This window comes from Panthera uncia, unplaced genomic scaffold, assembly GCF_023721935.1.
Source record: "Panthera uncia isolate 11264 unplaced genomic scaffold, Puncia_PCG_1.0 HiC_scaffold_1438, whole genome shotgun sequence".
Lineage (NCBI taxonomy): Eukaryota > Metazoa > Chordata > Mammalia > Carnivora > Felidae > Panthera > Panthera uncia.
The window spans coordinates 33,160-39,655 of NW_026058072.1; positions in this window are offsets into that span (position 1 = coordinate 33,160).

Genomic DNA, 6,496 nt, shown 5'->3' on the forward strand with positions numbered 1-6,496 from the left:
AAATCCTAGAAATTGTATCTAAAACAAACATTAGGAGATGGAGAGGTGGATGGAAGAAGGCAGATGAGCTGCGGAGCCTGGGGCCTGAGTAACACACAGTGGTGAGTTCCTTGGGTTTCTTTTTCTTTTCTTTTTTTCTTTTTCTTTTTTTTTTTTAAGCTCAAATATCCTGAACTGGGTGCTGGAGAAGCTACAATCCCAAACATTAATGGTAAAGACAACAAAAGCTCCAGCAAAATCTCCCTCTCTCTAGCTAAAGGACTAGGACACAGGCAGCCTAGCAAGACAAAAAACTTTTAGACAGTAACTGCCTACTTTAGTCTAACACCCTGGATAAAACTGTGGCCCCACCCTTACTCCCTACCCTGTAAGCAAAGGCTTCTCTGGCTATAATGAGGCTCCTCTCCTCCCTGCTGTGATAATGTCAGAGAAGTTCTTTTGGGCAGCCAGCCCTTGCATGACTACCCAATATTAATGAGAGCCACCTCCCACAGTGTCATTGAAGGTCATATAGGGACCTGGACTTCCATTCCCTACATTATAGTAATGAGGCACTTCTTTCCCTTCCCAGGAGGATAGTATCAGAGAAGGTCCTGTGGATATCCAGGACTTTTACCACTGATCTGTCTTCTTGCACCATCAGTGGAGGAGGCTATGTGGAGAACAGTAAAGAGTGCCCTCCTCCTCTAAGCCAAGGTGGTGTCACTGGAGGCCTAGTGGGGACCCTAAACTTCTCCCCCCCCCCCCCCCAGTATCAATAAGGCATAATTCCCCCTTTTCCACCCTAAGTGTCAAGAGAGGCCAAATAGAGAGTTTAGACTTCCACGTCCACTTGGCAGGAATGAGTCATGGTGTCAGAGAAGGTCTGCTGAGACAGATTTAAATAGGATGCAGACTCTCATAACATACTGTCCCAAATGTCCAAGAATCAAGAAAACTTCAACCTGAATGAGAAAAGAGAATCAACATATGTGAATGCCAAGGTGAAACAGACGCTGGAATGATCTGGTGGATTTTCAAGCAGCTACCATGTAACTGCTTCAAGAAGGAAGCACTTATAAACATTGGAAAAAATGAAAAAGACTATTTCAGCAAAGAAATAGAAAATCTTAACAAATAAATGGAAGGTATAAAGAAGAACCAAATGGAAATTTTATACCTGAACAACACAGTAACTCACTGGATGGACTCAACAGTAAAATTGAAAGGATGGAGGTGGAAAACATTCAGTGAACTTGAAGACAGAGCAATTGAAGTTACCTGATCTGCACAACAGGAAGAAAATAGACTAAAAGATACAATGAACCCCAGGGACCTGTAGGACTACATGAAAAGATCTAATGTTTATGTCATTAGAGATCCAGGAGCAAAAAAGAGTATGGGGCTAAAAAAGTATTCAAACAAATAATGACTGAAAATTCCCCAAATTTGGCAAGAGCTAAAAATCTACAAATTCTAGAAGATGATGAAACCCAGACAGGATAAACCCAAATAAATTTGCAACAAGGCACATCATAATGAAACTTTTGAAAACTAAGGACAAAGGAAAATATCTTAAAGCAATGAGAGAGAAAACATATCTTACTTATAGGGAAATAACAAGTCAAATAATAGTGGATTTCTCATTAGAAATCATGGTACCACCAGAAACCATGGAAGTGGATCAACATTTGCTAGTGCTAAAAGGGAAAAACCCATCAATCTAAAATTCTATATTTAGTGAAAATGTCCTTTAGGAAGAAAGAGAAATCAAGACATTCTCAGGTGAAGAAAAATGAAGAGACTATGTTGCCAGCAGACCTATCCTAAAAGAAAAGCTAAAGAAAATTCTTGAAACAATGAAAATGATAAAAGGAAAGTTGGAACACCAGGAAGGAAAAAGGAACAATAGAAAGAGTAAAAATAAGGATAGATGCAATAGAAGTTTCTTTTCATCTTGAGTATTCTAAATTAGGTTTGATGATTGAGGAAAAATGATAACATCTGATGTGGTTCCCAGTATATGTAGAAGTTATGTGTAATTTAAGGCAACTATAAACAGGAGTAAAGGGACCTATGGAGGTAAGCATTCTACATTTCTCTGGAACTCCTAAAATGTTAACACTGATAGACTGTGTAAGTCATATGAATAATGTAATACTTAATACTTACCTAATAAAGCTACTTTGTGAGTTACATTCAAGAAGCACCATAGATAAATAAAATGGAATTTAAGACATTTTAGTAACACAAAGGTGGGAAAAAGAAAATAGAGAACCAAAAACAAAAAACCAAAAGCAGCCTTAAGCCCTTATATAATAACAATTAACTTTAGAGTAAATGGTCTAAATAAACCAGTTAAAGGTAGAGATTGACAGAATAGATTTAAAAAAACATCACCCCATTATATGCTATACAAAAAACTCACTTGAAACTTAACAAGGTAAGTCAGTCAAAAGTAAAAGGATGTTTGTGTATATCATGCAAGTATTAATCAGAAGGAAGCAGGAGTGGTGATATTAGTATCCCATAAAGTAGGCTTCAGAGCAAAGATTTCTACCAGAGACAGAGAGGTCTATTACCTAACAATGAGAGAAACCTTAACAAACTTAAAGAATTGAAATCCTACAACGTATGTTCTCTGATCACAATAGAATCAAACTAGAATAAGAGAAAGATAACAGAAAAATCTCCCACATCTGGAAACTAAACAGCATACTCCTTTTTAACCCGTGGGTCTATGAGAACCTCTCAAGGAAATTTAAAACTGCCTCAAACTAAATGAAAATACACCATACCAAGATGTGTGGGATGCAGCTAAGAGAGTGCTGCAAGGGAAATTGATGACACTGAATGCATCCATTAGAAAAGAGGAAGATTTTCAAATCAAGAATATCCTACCTCAAGAACCTAGAAAAAGAGCAAAATAAACCCAAAGTAAGCAGGAGAAAATAACGAAGATAAGAGCAGAAATAATTGAAAATGAAAGCAGAAAACAATAGAGGAAAATTAGTAAAATAAAAAGGTGGTTCTTTGAAAAGATTAGTAAAATTGACAGCCCCACTCTTGTCAAACTGACAAAACACACACACACACACGATTACCAACATTGGAAGTAAAATGGGATGAAACCACAGACTTTGCAGACATCAAAAGGATAATACTACAAACAACTCTACAAACATAAATTTGACAACTTAAATGAAACAGACCAATTCCTCAAACCACAGCTCACACACTAGGAGATAGATTATTTGAATAATCCTAAAAATACATTAAAGAAATTGAAGAATTAATCTGAATTGAGGAATTATAATTAAATTTTGAAAGAGAAATCTCCAGGCTTCATTGGAGATGGGTTTCATTGGAGAATTCCACCGAATATTTACAGAAGAATTCATACAAATTCTTTGCAGTCTTTTCTAGAAAAAAGAAAAGGAAGGGAGGCTTCCAACTTATCTTATGAGGCTATTATTACCCTGGTACCAAATCAGACAGGCAGTACAAAGAAAGAAAACCACAGACTAACATTCATGAATATAGATGAAAAAATCCTTAACAAAATATTAGCAAATAAAATTCAGCAATTCATAAAAGGAATTATACACCGTGACCAAGTGGGGTTTATCCCAAGAATGCAAGCTTGGTTCAGTAGTTGAAAGCAACCAATGGAATCCACTGTAATAAGAGGCTAAATGAGAAAAATCAAATTTCACGAAGTCTAGCACCTTCTTATGGTAAAAATCTAGAAATCGAGGAGGCCTTCCTCAACTTGATAAAGACTTTTGTACATATGTATCCATCCTGAACAATATATACTTTTGTTCACTAAGATTTTACACTTCATATTATACTGTATATATTCAGCAATTAACTTTTTACTCAACGTTATATGTGTGGAATTAATCCATGTAGATTGTATTGTTTTAGTTTTAATTTTTTTCTGACTGTAAGACTTTTATTTTTTCCTACTGTAAGACTACACCAGTTTATCCATTTCCCTGTTAATGCTAAATTTGCTTCCTTTTCTTTTCTTTTTTTCCCCCGTATTACAAAAGATGCTGCTAAAAACATTCTTGTCTAGGAGGTGAGTTGCTGAATGATGGCATGCAAATCTTTAACTTTACCAGATATTCCCATGTTGGTTACTCTAATGCACCTTCCCCAACATCTAAGAGAGTTCCTATTTTCCTGCATCTTCACTAGTAAGTGGAACTTACAGTCTTTTTATTGCTAGTCCATTGACTGTTAATGTTAACTCATTTTTGTATATAATTTGAATTTCTCCAATTACTAATGAAGTTGAATATTTTTTGGTAAGTTTAGTGGCCCCATATGGCTCCTCTTCTGTGAATTGCCTATTTATGTTTTGCCTGTTTTATATTGGATTACTATATTTTTCTTATCAATTTGCAAGATTTATTTATTTCAGAATTCTGGTTATTCATTCTTTGTTAACTATGTGTATTACAGGTGTCTTTCTCCAAAGCTATGTCTTGTCTTTTCATTTTAAAATAGTATCTTTTAATGAATAAAGGTTTTTAATATGGTTGAATTTGTCAGTGTTTTTCTATATGGCTTGCATGTTTAATTTTTATATCTTATGGATTCCTTCCCAATCCCATAGTCATAATCTCCCAGATATTCTTCTAAATTCTTTTTGTTTTAATTTTGCTTTTCCCATTTAGGTCTATACTTTCCATGGAGTGGATTTTTGTGTATGATATGAGGTAGGATTGAATTTTTTTTTCCCAGTTGTCCCATCCCTTTTTCTCTCTAATCTGTAAAACCATTTCTTTCATATATTGTTTTCATAAATGCTTGGGTCTCTTTTTGGGCTCTCTGCTCTAACTTACTCTTGTATTTACTATGTATTTGTAATAAGGCTTACAACATGGTAGGACAATAAGAATATTCATATTCTTTAAAATTATCTTAGCTGTTCTTCGCATTTTGCTTTTCCAAGTAATTTTAGAATTTGTTTTTCAAAGTCTGCAAATGCCCTGGCTTGGAGTTGATTACACTTCATTCATAAATTTGAGGAAGCTTGTCTTCTTTATGATATTGGATATCTCTGTCTATAAACATGCTCCATTTGTGTAGGTTTTCTTTAATTTCTTTAAGTTGTATCATTTTCTTTTTAAAGGACACATGTATCTTTAGTGAGATTGAGATTTATTCCTAGGTACCTTTTTTTTTTTCTGGTTATTGTAATTCGAATATCCTTTGATTATATTTTCTGTGAACGGTGTATAGAAATCATGGGTATTTATTCTAACAACACTTTTGTAGATTATTTTAGGATTTCCATCCACATAGCATCATCAAAAATGACGTTTGTCCCCCTTTTCTTTCTATTCCTATTATAATCCTCTTCTTCCTTTTTCTTTTTTCTTCTAAAAAACTGCACTGGAGAGGATCTTCAATACAATGTTGAATACAAGACATTGATAGCATTCTAATCTCACTTCTGGTTTTAAAATATGTATATTTCTAATGCTTCACAATTAAGTATGAGATTTGCTTTAGATTTTTGGCAGATAAACTTTTTTGGAAAAAATGTTTCATTTAATTCCTCATTTAATTCCTGGTTTACTATGAATTTTACCATGAAGAAGTATAGGAAAGAAGTTTTCTTTTTAGAGTATAAAAAATGAGAAATGTATTAATTTAATGATATTAATTATTCAAACCATTTATTGATTTAATGATTTAATGATTTAATGATATTAATTATTCAAACCATTTATTTCCTTTTAGTTTTTTTCTACTCCTACTGAGATGTTTTAAAAAAAAAAAACCTACAGTGATTGGGTTTCTGTCGCTTCCTTCCCTCCCTCCTTCCCTTCCTGGATTATCTGCTGACTATAAAAAAAAAAAATTAGTGGTACATAAAAGAAATGCTTATAGAAGCATCAAAAGTAACATCCCACAAATAAAAAAATAATCAGAATATATATATATTATAATCAAAGTAAGAAGTCAGGATAAAAATCATTAAATGATACATAAAACACCCTTTACATTAAACCAGGTGCATCCCATTACTAAGATATAACAGTCAGGAGTCCTTATGAACTGAATCACATAACATCAAAGTATATAAAGCAAAAAGTGTTAGAAATGTAAGTTATTTTCTATCTGAATCAAACCATTATCATCTTAAAGCAGGAGCGCCTGTTTGGGATTCTTGTGATGAGTAAACTAGATAATGTGTACTGAGTAAGAATATCTCAGACCATAAACTTTTCATTTTAAGCCCACATCCAAAGCGAAAGAAATTTTATTTTATTCTCAGTCAGATCAGAACACTGTCAACCACTTCCATTTCTCCTCTTTTGCTTCTTTAAAATTTATTTATTTTAAAACATTTTAAATTTTTCTTTAATGTTTTTTTATTTATTTTTGAGACAGAGAGAGAGCATGAGCAGGGGAGGGGCAGAGAGAGAGGGAGACACAGAATCTGAAGCAGGCTCCAGGCTCTGAGCCACCAGCACGGAGCCTGACGTGGGGCTTG